The 14,345-nt window shown below is 41.2% G+C and overlaps 2 long non-coding RNA genes across 2 annotated transcripts; both read left to right on the top strand.

Moving 5' to 3' along the window:
• Positions 1-746: 746 nt before the first annotated feature.
• Positions 747-6,077, top strand: LOC103156014 (uncharacterized). Its single transcript, XR_478104.2, has 3 exons — positions 747-1,019; positions 1,266-1,384; positions 5,597-6,077. It is a non-coding gene; the product is annotated as an uncharacterized LOC103156014 (long non-coding RNA).
• Positions 6,078-10,153: 4,076 nt separating this feature from the next.
• On the top strand, positions 10,154-13,084 carry LOC103156013 (uncharacterized). Its single transcript, XR_478103.1, has 2 exons — positions 10,154-10,489; positions 12,471-13,084. It is a non-coding gene; the product is annotated as an uncharacterized LOC103156013 (long non-coding RNA).
• Positions 13,085-14,345: the final 1,261 nt, after the last annotated feature.

Here is a 14,345-nt window from a genome sequence, read left to right as displayed (position 1 = left end):
GTCATTAGTGCTTGATTTAACAAACCCTTTAAACATCCAATATAATTCTCCAACTGCACAAATGATTAAGTGGGAAAAACCAACAGCTCCTTAGCAGGAAGTGTGCTGAATAAGTTTGTGGTAAAAAGACTTGAAGGGTTGGACACACCAGGAGACATCCTCTTCCTTGTGAAACTGTCCCTGTGAGAAAGAGTTTGGCTTTAAGAGAGCAGAACCGACTCAGCGGAGTTTAACTTTGGAGGCCAAGATACTGAAAGTCCTCAGCTGTGTTTGCTGCAAAGCTGAAATATTTATTTCCTGTTTTACTCACTGGTGTGAAAAGCAAAAAGCTGCAAAGAGTCGACACTCTTGATCAACTCAGAGTGAGACTGTAAGACTCAGGGATGAAAAGATGATGGAGAGCATGCTGAGGAGAGAATGGATGGATGGATGGATGAATGGATGGATGGATGGATGGATGGATGGATGGATGGATGGATGGATGGAATCATTTTTAAGTTTTGTCATTTTCAGGTTATTTCCATTAGTTACTAAGTTATTTTTTCTGTTCTGTGCTCTGTTCACTTTTGTCTCTTTTCATTTCACTTTAGAAGTTTTAAAGGATATATTAATAGTTGTACATATCGGCCAAATACGTTGTAATTCTCCTATTAACCTAAAATGTTGTTTGTGATGCATAAAAACTCAGTTACTTTAAAAACGTACATCGATATCCCATTGTTCACCAACAGAGGTCGCCATTTTTTCACCTGCGCCGGCCGATGACGAGCCGAGCTACAGTCGACTGAAGCTAACAAACAAAACACAAAATGTCCAGGATGTTGAGGTTGACTTCAGAAAGTCTGGGTTCAGAAAAACTGCCTCAAAATTTTCATGTGCTGTTAAACTCTAGACATGAAACAAACTAACGTGATCAGCTTGTGATCTACTCGCTAACACCAGTAGCAGGAGCTAACGCCGTTAGCAGGAGTTAGCATCAGTTATCATCGGTAGCTAACTAAATCAAAACAAATTGTAAGGTAAGTCTGATGTTCTGGTTCCGTCATGTCATTAGTGTAATTTCGTAATTAAATTTTTAATCAACATCAATCAATCTGCTTCGTTCTGAGGAAAATTAATTTATTTCACATGATAAGGAAGGTTGACAGTTTCTCTCTGGTATTCTGCTAATTATGCTAAACTATAAAAAAACATTTTGTCATATTTATTTGTATCTAGTTTGTCTCGTGGCTTCAGATGTTTTTGTGACTTCTGCTCTTTTTCAGCGTGAGGAACGGATGAAATGAAAGCAGCCGGTGGAGGTATTGACCTGAGGAGCCTCTCTACTGCCGACAGTTACAGAGCTGAGCCTGAATGAATAACGACATATTGATCAGAACTGAAGGTAAAAACAAAGTGAGCTTAATGTAGATTTATGTGTTTCACTTCAGTTGTGTTAAACTCGGATCTCATCGCTCTGCAGCATATTTTCATTGGCTTTCTCTGTTTCTCCTTTTGGTTTTCTTCTCTGCCTTCATGAAAAGACAAAATAATGTTGGTAATTTTTCCTTGGTGAAAATAAAAAGTCTTAATCTTCTTCTACCTCCTGTGCTGGATGAGCTAAATTTATATCATTCTTTAACCTCAGTTAGGGGGCCGCACAAAATCAGTCCAAGGGCCACAAAAGGCCCCAGAACCACACTTTGGACTCCCCTGATTTAACATGACCTTAGTCTGAAAGGATCCATCTTTTGCAGATGGTATTTATGTTCAGACAAGACAACAATTAAACCATTTGGTCACAAATGACCAAACAGTATGTTTAGGATCTCCTGTAGCAGTTTGTATTCCAGCCAATCTGAAGAAACCTCTGACTGAAGACACTCAATGTCACATACAGATATTTTTCACCATAATTCATCAATAATGATCGACTATAATTGTATTGTGTAATAACTTACACAGGAATGAACCGTATGTAATTGAATCTACATGATTGGACTCGATATGAAGTGGTTCTGTTATGATTTGGGTCAATATAAATGAACTGAAACTGAATAATGCAACAGTTTTCTTCAGGTTAGATTGAAGGAAGGAGCGATGAATGGCTTCATTCAGAGAGGAAATATAATTTCCACTCAGCTGAATGAATTTCCACTTACTGTATTTATGCAGGGAAAGAAACAACAAAGTCTCACAACAAATTCCTAAAATATTGAGTTCTCCATCTGTGTGGAGCGTAAATCCACCAGCGTGTGTTTACAGCGACTGAACAATCAACACAGATCAGTCAGAGTGAGACTGACTCCATCTGTGTGTGTTTTTGAGGAGGGTTGGGCGGGGAGTGTGTTTGAAGGAGAACTCGGTTAATGAGCCGCGTTTTTTCCAGACTCTGCAGGACAGGAAGTCGTCACGTCTCACATGAACGCGGACAGAAACGGGCCGGTAATGAGGCTCACAGCCGTCCGCTGCAGAGCAGGTCTGACGGCGTTCAGCTCACTTCTGCATCTCCAGCAGCATCTCAGGCTCAAGTGGCAGCTGCAGCATTAGAGAAGCACTTGATGCTGCAGCAGCTGCTGCTAGGAGAACCACTCCAACACCTGCAGCGGATAGCAGGTGGAGGGTCGGTGTCGGCGCATCTCCACCGGTTTGATCCTGAAAATCAGCAGCAGAAATTCCTGCTTCCTGTTTTAGATTGATCTGTCTCTTCTTTCTACAAACAGCTTTACCTGGAAATCATCTGGAACGACGACAATCACTGACATACGACTGCGTGCTAGTGCCAGTGGTATATATTTATTTAAAAAAAAGTACATTTCTGCAAAAAAAAAATCTAAATTTTTCTAGAAAAACTTTCGAATTTCTGAATTTCCAAAAGTTGAAAATGTTTTACTTTTCCAGACTGAATCCTTCGGCGCATCACTGTTGCTCTATCTGTAAACGTGCTGCCTTTAAAACGGCTCACGCTTTAAGCTGAATTGTTGTACAAGAAAAAGGGAAAAGAAACGATGATAATGAGGTAACAGGAAGTGATTCAAAAGCAGAAGTTATTATTCAGAAGACACTTTTATTTTGGTAGTCTACTTCCGGTTATCGCCCAGTAAATTTGCGTTAGGCACGAATTTACCTCTGAAAATATTTAGCTGCACACTACATATTTTACTTGTTAGCTAAATATTTAAAATATAGCCTGTTAAATCTTAATTAGTTTAATAGTTAGCTTCAAGCTAAATACTTAGCTTGAAGCTAACTATTTAGTATGGGGTTAAATATTTAACATGCTAACTAAATATTTAGAGCTAAATATTTATTTAATCAATTAAACATTTTGCTTGAAACTAACATTTATATATAAATCAATAACATGATGAATGTGCCTTTGAGAAATGAATCCCCATTTTTTAACAGGCTGAATGACTCAAATTCCTGCTGTTCATCGTTGATTGTAGCTTCACAAATGGCTCCATTTTATCAGCTACCAAGTTTATGTTTGCTGATGAAGAAAAACACAAATTAAACCAGATTTAAACAGATGGACACTTCACAGATGTGTGTTTGAACTTTGGCAGGTTCAAAAATAAACTAAGGATGAAATTCAAGCAAACAGCCACCAATACTAAATGAAATGTTCAGCATCAGGAGCGTGACCGTGGGCTAACCAGCGTCAGCTCCTCTCCATCTGCAGCAGTTTGCCTGTTTCTCCACTCAGAGCTGCTGGAGCAGGTTGGGCCACGAGGCTGCAGATTCCTGTCATGTTTAGCAGAGTGGGACGAGGCGATGGCGGCGCGGCGCGGCCGGTGTCGTGGCCCTGCTCTGTGATTAAGCTGACAGTTGGGATGTCGTGGAGCGCCGCGGCACTGCTATCGAAGCTGTGAACTGCCTGCTATAATTAACGGCTTCTGCTGCACCAAGAGCAACGTGCCAGAGCAGCTGAGAGGGAATCAGACTCACAGCCAGGGGCCGGATGTCCCCGGCATGCAGGCTTTAGATTCAATTTGCAACCAGAAACTTCGATTTTAGCAGAAACATATTGTGAAAAATAAATATCTCCCCTGAAAAGATTCACTTTTTGGAGGAAACCAAGCATAGTGTATCAGCACAAACAGCTTGTGATGCATGGCGGTGGAGGAATGGTGAGGTGGGCTTGTTCTGCAGCTGCTGGAACTGAAGCAGGTTCTGGTTCTGCTCCAGGTTTCCTCCTGCTAAAGGGAAGTTTTTCCTCTCTACTGTTGCTACATGCATGTTTGGTATGATGTTAAAAAGTGACTCACAGCAAGTTATTTCCTGCTGTCGCCCCCTGCTGGTCCAGCAGGAGTGGTGCATGACTTTAAGCAATCTGCTGGGATTCTTTAGACAGAAACCTTTTCACCAGTTTGAATAATGAACTGCAACAGAAGTGGGAGGCCACCAGAGCAGAGCCTGACCGACGCTGGCAGCATCAGACCAGGAGAAAAAAGATTGTTTTGTTTCAGATTAAAACATGAATCTTTGCTCGTTTGAAGATATTTTCTGAAGAAAACATAAAAAGGTAGAAACTGAAATATGCAGTAGATGTTCTCTGAACACTTTGGACTGAAACAGTTTCATCCATTTCACCCAATGAAACTGGTTCATTTAGAATAGATGAAGTTTTGCTGAAACATTCAGTCCTGAACTCTTATGGATAAATACGTGATTCTGACCTGCAGTATCTGAACTCTGCATGTTTTCTGTTTTACTTCCACTTTGGCATCAGATCATGTTGAGCTCATTCTGCAGAACGAATCGAATGTTTCATTCGTGTTCATGAACAGTTTGCTCTGCTTAGAGCCTCGCAGCGTTTTCTGGTTTCTGATCGCAGGACGTTTCCTGAAGTCACTTCACATCTAAAAGTGATGCGGCGCAGCCAGCCAGGCACTAATGCAGCTTTTATCATCAGTTAATGAATTCAGGTCTGATGTCCTCATCGCTGCTTCACTGCCCGCCTTCACTTCCTGTTTGACCAAAACCTGAGAAGTGATTTTAACTCAGAAACTCCCTTTTAAGTTGTTTTAAACTTCAACACTGCTTAAAAATGAAATAAGAGCAGATCTTAAAGTGTTTATTTGAATCTAAAAAGAAGATGATGCTCCCTAAAATCTAAAATGTATTTATCATATGGAAGATCACATTAATATTAACATTAATAATAACACATTGTTCTTTCTCCCTGCAATAATTGGATTGGTAAAAACTCTAGATATATTTTTTCCGAGCTTTTACTTGCCTGAAAAACACAATGCACTGATTAGTCGGCTTGTGATCAGCTAAAAAGTTGACCACAAGCCTCAGTGTGGATGTTGTAACTGAGTGAAGAAGACAAATAAAACAGATGACTGGGATTCCAGGATTGTGTTTTGGGAACTTATTTATTTTCCAGGCTGCTTGGTGAATCGGCTGCTGGCGCTTTGTTTGAACAAATGATGATAAAATGAATCAAAAATGTCAAATCAGTGGGAAGTTTGCCACCAGTTTAGAACAAAAGTAAAACTCTCTCTTTGTGACTGGCTTCTGCATTGTGAGTCTTTTAACTCTTTGTTTTTCTTTGTGTTTTTGGTCAAAATGTTTCCATTTTGAGTCGATTTGCTTTCATCAACAGGCGACTTTCTGCCTGGAGGCCAAAACCAGAATCTGGATGTTTGGAGTTTCCACCAGGAGCAGCGGGAAGGCGGCGGGTCGGCCGACTGTCTAGACAGACTGCGCTGGTTCCACTTCCACAAATAGAAAATGACCTGGAATATCTGCCCAGACCACACACACACACACACACACACACACACACATCCAGGATTCCCTCTGCTTCACCAAACTGTCTGCAGCAACACTCAGGTTTCAGCCTCAGTGCAGACATTATTCTGATATAATGGCTTTATGGATGAGTTCTTTAAAATACAAAACTAAAGTTATTAATTAAACCGAGGAGATCCAGGCAGATTCTCACATTACTGCTTCACTTGAAAAACTCAAGAAACCCGAGAAAAATCAGGTGGTGATGAAATATTTAAGCCAGGAGTGTTTCTCAAAGGATTCCTGCTGCTGCAAGATTTATTCCTCCCATAAATAAAAGAAGTTCACAAGCGAAAGGTCTCACTTCTTCAGAAAGAGGCGAGTTATTTAAAAAAAAAACTGTCTGGTAAACATTCAAACCTGATTCAAGCAGTTTTAGGAATTCCTATTAATACTTTATAAAATCACCAGGAAAAATAAATGAAGTCAGAAAGCAGCAGCAGGAAAAGACAAATCAGATCCAGCCTGGTGGTTCTGATCGGGGAGCGTTCTTCTTCATGGGTTTTTCTCAGTCAGATGTTCATTTTGTTGTTTGGTTATGTTTGTTTTAAAGTTTTGTTTGTTTTAATTTTCGCTGAATGGAATAAAAATCCGGTCAGAAGCAGAAAGAAAACGTTCTGTCTGCCGAAGCCATTAACTCTGATTGATGCATTAGCAGAACTGATCCTTTAACTCTGTTTCACACCCCAGTTACTTCAGAGGAGCAAATGGGAGCACACACACACACACACACAGACACACACACACAGATCACCTGAAATAGCTTTAAACTCCCATCTTCATCAGCAGATTCATTATTTAATGTGCTAAAGTGTTGATATGCTGCAGAGGCCAACGTGTTCATGAGCCTCATTGCTCTTCAAACTGGGAAACATAAGATAACATTCTGTTTATTTCACACACACAGGTGTTCAGACTCACTCTCTACTGACTTGTGCTCTCTGTCCTCCTTTCTCTCCACTCTTTCTTCCCTTCAAACCTTTCTCTCTTTCTTTTTCGTCTCCATGTCCATTACATTTGAAATAAACCCAAAGCATTTTCTGATAAAGTTTTATGTGTGTATATAAGGTGAAGCATCATGGTGAAAACTGGAATGCTCCACTTTAGAAAGTAAATCTTTTGGGAATGAAGGATTTCTCCTTTTTCTTTATTTCTGGCTAAATTGTTCCCAACAAATTAAAATCTTCACACAACTTAAATGTTGGGTACAAAACGAAGCATTGATGTATTAATAACAACATACCTTTAATTTATAGTAGACATGACCACATCTACCCAGTTGGACCCTCTGCTCCAACAGATTTTCTCTGCTCCACCTGTTGGGAGAAAGTTGCTTCGTTTCGCCTCCTGTCGTCTCGTTAAACTTTACGGTTTAAGCTTTACGGTTTAAGCTTTACGGTTTAAACTTTACGGTTTAGTGCGGTCATTCTCTGTCCAGCTGCAGAAATAAAGTCGTCTCAAAGACTAGACAGTAGCTGGAGATTTTAATACTTAATATGTTTTGGTATTTTATAATTTATGTATTTTGATTCCTTGTCTGTCCTGTCAATCTCACTGACTGATGGTTTCTTCAGCGTTTAAGACTCTGAGCTGCTGCTGGGATCTGGGTTTGAGGCTCAAAGTGCTTTTTCTGTAGAAGTCTCTACTCACTGCTAACGTTAGCAGACTGCTAGCTCACAGTTAGCTCAGAGTTAGCCAACTGTTGGCCCACAGTTAGCTGACAGCTAGCCCACAGTTAGCTCACACTTAGCTCAGAGTTAGCCAACTGTTAGCCCACAGTTAGCTGACACTGACTGGACGTCTCCACAGTGGACAGATTCCCAGTCCAGGATGAGACAAAGACTGAGTTGATAAAATATTCCTCAAATCCCCCTAAAACTCTCCTGATCTTGCTGTGACGTACGTTCAGCTCCGTCTGAATCATCTATGGTAAAACTGAAGTTACATTAAGGTTTTAGCGTCCGTTTCCGTCAGAGGACGGAGTGAAGCTGGAGAATCCTCCACCGACCTGAGCCAGGTGACAGCGCGGCAGATTGAGGATGATGTGTTTACTGACACGGGCCATGGGTCAGCAGCCGAGGACGGATGGCACCAGAACACGGCCGGCCGCTCCTGGCTCTGAGTCCATTAACTGTGTTCAGGGAGGATAAGGACTGCAGAACAAGGCCCTTCATGCTGGTGTCCACTGAGACACCACAGAAAACACAAAACACAGCTTCACCAGCTGGAACCTGGTAAATATTTGACCTCTAACGGGATTAATGCGACTCAAAGCTTTGACATTATTAAAGATCCGATGAACGCTGTGGAGATTTCTCTTGCCAACTCACAGAGCAGTTTATGATCAGATGAGTTTTGGTGCAGCCTCGCTCCAACACACCTGAACCAAACGAATGGCTCCTCAGACTCGATGGGGATGTAACTCCATCGTTTCATTCAGGTGGGTTGAAGCATTTCAATTAATTGAGCTGAAACTTGTCTTGAGTTTCAGATCACCAAACAAGCAGTCACTTCTATAACGCGCAGATCTAGAGGCATGTAAAAACTTCATGATGCTCACCAGCTAATATTATCTGCTTTGTGTGCGTAACCTTTAAGGCTGAAATGTTTAAAATAAGCGTGTTGCCATGGGAACCATCCACAGTGGAGATTAAATTAACTTGGCAGGGTTTTTCCTTTTAGACATTTTTTTTTTAACTCTGTTTTCTTGGTGTTTGTTTGAGTTAAGCTGTAATTCTGGTTCTTGTGTTGAACATTTGGGTTGTGGTTTATGTTTGCCTCCATTTTCTGGTTCTGTTTGTTTCCTAGGCGACACTCTGCTGATGTCACCAGGTGACCCTGAGCCATCCAATCACAGAACAGATGCTTGTGGGGGTACCAGAATTTTCTCCAGCTGAACAGAAACAGAACAATCTAGAGTTACAGATCTAGAGTTATAGAACCAGAGTTATAGATCTAGAGTTATAGATCTAGAGTTATGGATCTATATTTATAGATCTAGAGTTATGGATCTAGAGTTGTAGATCTAGAGTCAACACACCTTCCACCAGAGATCAGGGTGAACTCTGACATTAATCAGTGTATTTCACCTGTATTTATTTGCTTGGTTTTTATTATGGCTTTTTACCAAATGTATTGTTTATTGTTTTATAAATGGTTATTGTTTGATGGTTTAAAGCACTTGGAGCTGCTGTGTTGCTGAAATCTGCTATACAAATATGAAAGCTCTAACTCTGCATGCAGAAACTTTTTAAACTAATTTAACTATAATCTAAGCTTAACGTGCTGTTTGACAACTAGGATAATTGGAATATTATTGAATTAAATTACATTTTGTAACAACATTTCTTCTGTATCGGCGCTGTACAGATAATTGAACTGTTTGCCTTTTGCTTCTCTACCAATAAATCTGATAGTTTTTGCTTCTTAGGACAAAGATCTGGAAGTTTCACTGATATGAAGTAAATAACGTTTGGAGACGACTGTTTTTCTGTGGTTCGATCCGGTCTGCAGATGCTCTGCTGTGAGGCGTCTCTGTTCAGCATCAGTCAGACTGATCCTGCACTGAGATTCTCACAAACTCTGCAAGCAAGAATATACATAAATATCTTTCAGGACATAACATCCAAACCCGATTCGTGAGTTTTACTCTGAAAACCCAGAACTGAGTGAATATGTTGAGCTGGTCTGATGCTTCTCTGCGGAGCGCCGTTCTCGCTAACGCGGCGCCTTGCAGGGACTCGGTGACAGGAGGTTAAATGAAACGACCTGAGCAGGAAAACTGGGCTGTCCTGCAGCCGTCTGCTGCTCTCAATCTGCCTCCTCAACCCAAATTTACGCTTTACCCACAGGGTGGAGTGTGTGTGTGTTAAACCTCACAGCATGAGCAGTTTGCTTAAATTAAACCACCATCATCGCTTTACTTTCCAGATTTCCATCCAATAAGCAGTTAGTTCCTAAAATATTTATACAGATTTTTCCTTCAAATGTCTGAAACAAAAAGATAACTCCCCCTCCCTGTTTGAGCTCTGTAGCTAGCAGCATAGCAGACTAGCTGAGAATGCTCAGGCTAGTTAGCATGCATGCTAACTGAATGCTAATTAGCCACTACTTGGCCACAGATGACGCACAGACAGTTTTCCTGTGACGATAAGTTGTTTCTCTGCCGTTATTACATTTAGCAGTGAGTACATGAGGATGATTGACAGCGCTAAGCCCCACCTCCTGGCTCTGATTGGTTGTTTTTGGAGCATTTCTTCAGATCTTTTCACAGTCTGTCTCATGACAAACGACATCCTGACAGTTTGAACAAATGTAAAAAAAAAAACCTGTTTTTTATAAAAAGTTCCATCCTGCAGCTGCAGCAGAGTGAAAGGTTCAGCACCAGCCGACCCAGAGCAGCGGAGCGGCTGCTGAACCGAGCCTCCACCAGGAGCTTCGCTTCAGGTGTCACTTCCTTAATCAGAGCCGCGGCGGCGTCTCAGCGGGTCAGACGGGAGGAAGAGTCTGATTGGATCAGGAGCATCGACCGGCCGTCCTGTGGTCTGTTCTACAGCCCGACTCCACAGTTCCAGGTTTTCCAGTTTGCCTGTGGACTAATTACAGCTAATTACTGTCCAGGCTGCTCTGCATTCATCTCCCTCATCTGCAGGAGGAATGTGGAAAAGATGCTGCAGACACAAACACTGACTGACTCACATTAAAGGTATGAAAAGGTGTTTTTGGGGCAGAAACTATAGTTGCTTCTTAATTTTAATCTATTAATTTCATACAATGTGGATTACAAAACTAAAAAAACAAACTAAATAAACTCAATGTTCTAGAACAAAGTTCTTTAAAAAATCAGAAATATTGCAGTTGCATGTTTTATTGTAACTCCAATGTGGAAAGTGTTATCTTTGTCTTCTCTTAAAGGGCATTTATTATTATTATTATCATTATTCAGCAGGTTATTTCCATCAGAATAAACAGCTGCTGGTTTCGAACCTTCAGCTGTGATGAGTCAAACTCATCTTTTCCAGTTTTCCCTTCCTGGGCCGGTTGTGCAGTCAAACAGTGACTCTGGTAATGTGATCATCTTTTCTGCCTGATGAACGAATCAGAACTACTTCCTGTGACGCAAACATGGTGATTCCAGTGGTTAGGGGCGAGCGTTGAGTTCAGCATGGCAGTGCCAGATGATGAAGCGTTTATTCCAGCCGCTGGGTGACTCAGCTCTCTGTTGTTATTAAAGCAGCAGAATCAATATTGAGTCTTGATTGGTCCGACATGATGAATGCTGATTCAGTCCAGGACTTCTGATTGTAAAGCAGACTGCAGCCAGAATAAGAAACTGGAGACGATATTAGACGGCTTTAGGATCTGCAGCTGAAACTAAACATTAATTTTCACTAAAGATGTTTTCTTCGCTTCTGAATTCAAATCAGACTAAACTTTTTCTGTTTTATCAGGATATTTCTTCAAGAGTAATGAGAGGTTTAATTAAAAACGTTCTTTTAAACTGAGAAGTTTCCATTTATTTCTTTAGTATTTGGTATAATTACAGAGCCTGTAATTAATTAATCGCAATTTAATTGAAAAACTGATGCTTTTTGCTGCTAAATTATAGACGTCTGAGCTTAAGAACAAAGATATTTACTGTGTTAATCATTTATTTATATAATTAAACCATCAGATTGAAGCAAAGTGTTGTTCTATCCATTCAGCTTTTCAGTGTTTCAGAAATAACTGATGATTGACCGTTGATGTTAGCATTAGCTGCTACATGTTTAGCATTGAGATGCTAGTTTAGACTTGAATAGCTTCACTGATATGCTAGCTCCCGTTAGCACAACATGAACACGACAACTGTCTTTTCCAGCGTCCAATCAGATCCGTTTAGAAGCAGAAATTAACCCCGAGTGGGCCGAGAGAAGCGGCTCCGTCTTCCTTCACCGTTAGCGGGATTTTTACTTCTTGTACGTCAGATTTATGGCTGTACCAGAAACGTGAATACAAAGGTTCCGGATTGGGACTTTTGAATGTAAAAGAAACTAAAAATAAGTGATTAACTGCGCTAACATCTTTAATGTGTTAAAATCTATGTAATTAATTAATTAAATTTAACATGTTATAGCCCCGGCTGTGGTTTCTGCAGATGTTCATAAGTAAATTTTTCAAGTCAAGTCACAGACTTGAATCCAAATAGTCCAGGTTTGGACCTAAAAGACAAATAGTTATTTTAGGCCAAAGAGCCGTTTGTCCTTTTACCAAACTTACATTAACATTTTATTATCTTTAAATCTCTTAATTTTTATGAATAGTTATGTTTTAATCTTCTAATATTCAGAATTCAAAAAACGACAAAAAAGGGTTATCTTTATAATATATTATATTATTACTGATCAAATATAATATTTACCCTATTGAAAATACAGGCTTTTTGTATCACTACTTATTACATGAGATAAAATCTGGTGCTTAGATTCGAGTCTCTCACTACGAGTCCAAGTCAAATCTCAAGTCTTTCGGGAACAAGTCGAGTCTGAAGAGTTTTATTTTTACTGTTGGAAACCAAGGAGCGCCATGGCTCTCTCATAATGAGGTTGTTTTGAATAAAAGCAGTAAGATGATGTTTATATCATGTTTTTTAGTTTTGGGGAAACATCCTGATTCTAAAAGAATCTCACGCTGGTCTCTCTAATTAGGCTGACGTCTTTCATTGGTCGTGGGTTCGACTCTGCACATCCTGCTGTTCTTCCCTCATCCACTGATGTTTACATGGAGCCATACAGCAGGACGATCTGCTGGGGAACAATCTTCTTCTTTGAACAGAGGCAGCAGCACGCTTAATGAGGCAGCGGCGGCACAGACAGCGGACTCCCGCAGATACAAGTGGCTCTGAATCAGTGACATGAACAAGTCTGAACCCACCGGGGGTTTAACTGAACTGAACGCTCACCAACCAACGGTGACATTTCATGAGAAAGTTGATTCATGCTGTAATTAACGACACATAGATGACCTTCCAACATTTTCCATGACGCCTGGGCTTCAGCAGTTTGCGCTTCGCTCTTGAACCTGACCACATAGAGAGGCTATTTGCCTCAGACATCGGATTAATATGCAGATTCATCCGGAAGAAGCACAACAACACGATGTCAAGATCAGTGTGGAGCTGCACGACAGTTTCTTTATAAAACTGAGGAGAAAAGTGAATTACCGTTTCTATATTTTCTTTTAAAGAAAAGCCTTGGGTTGATCTTTCTTCCTATATTCAGCATTTCTTGGTTCTCCATAAATACACATCACCTGCTCCATCTCCAGCTGCTGTGGTTCTTTTTCCCTCGGCTCTCTGTCAAACCAACCAAAACCTCTGAGCAACCTGTTCCCCTCCTGGCCTGTGGGGGCGCTGCAGCAAGAACCGCTGAAGGAAATGACATGAAAACCTCTGAAGACGCTGAGAGCAACTTCTTTCTTCCGGAATGTGGTGGCATCCGATTTAACACTTGGAGGATTTCTCTTTTGTCTTTGGTAAAAGACGAGTCACTTCTCCTGCTAGCGTTAGGCTAGCACGTTTGTTTTGGTTGTCTTTACCCAGAATGCCCTGTGCTGTGGTTCACTTCCTGCTTTTGGACATATGCATTTAAACTGAACCAGAGTTCACTTCAACCAAAGCCAGACTGAGGTTTGTAGGACAAGAGTTCGATTCCCACTGGCTCAGGTTATAACAGGAAATAAGATCAGCTACCATAACTACGCGGATGATACACAGCTCTACATCACGATGTCACCAGGTGACCTTTGACCCCATCCAATCACTGAATAGATGCTTAGAACAGAGCTGTGTATCATCCGCGTAGTTCTGGTAGCTGATCTTATTTCCTGTTATAACCTGAGCCAGTGGGAGCATATAAATATTGAAAAGAAGGGGTCCTAGGATTGAACCTTGGGGTACCCCACATGTGACCTTTGACCTCTCTGATGAGAAGTTCAGATTTTTGTGTTTTTGCAGTGAAGAAGTTTAAAGCATCCCAAGCTTTGAACATCTCTGATCAGTTCATCATCTGGGCCTGGAGACGGGATGGACCAACCGGGTCACATGGACCAACCGGGTCACATGGACCAACCCGGGACGGACCCCAGGTCGGTCACATGGCTGTACAACTAGACTGACAGAAACTGGGAGCCAGAGATTCCCATTTCTAACTCCCAGTAAACGTGTTGCCCGTGGTGGAAAACACAGACGACTCCAAACTGTTTAGTCCAGATTTTCATAGTGACATGTTATGGATCAAATCTTTTTTTAATTTTTGGTCACGAAAGCAATCAGAGAAGAGCTCGGCGCTTTGCTAATGACGGGCGGATTTGGAGGCTTTTAACAGAATCCGTGCAGCGAGAGGTCGCGAAAGGTCGCGAGGAGCAGGAAGGGCTTCGGTCTCCTCCGGCGATCCCTGGCACTCCAATCAGGTCAGGAGCAAAAACACCCAGAGCCACAGGTCCAGGCTGATGGGGCCACGCAGCGCTGAGGTCCAGGCTGATGTTTACTTTGTTTACTTCTGTCTGGTTCAGCTGAGGAGCAG

Source organism: Poecilia formosa, unplaced genomic scaffold (assembly GCF_000485575.1).
Source record: "Poecilia formosa unplaced genomic scaffold, Poecilia_formosa-5.1.2 Scaffold459, whole genome shotgun sequence".
Taxonomy (NCBI): Eukaryota; Metazoa; Chordata; class Actinopteri; order Cyprinodontiformes; family Poeciliidae; genus Poecilia; species Poecilia formosa.
Note: the sequence above shows the minus strand (reverse complement) of the source record. Positions and strands in the feature narration are given on the sequence as shown.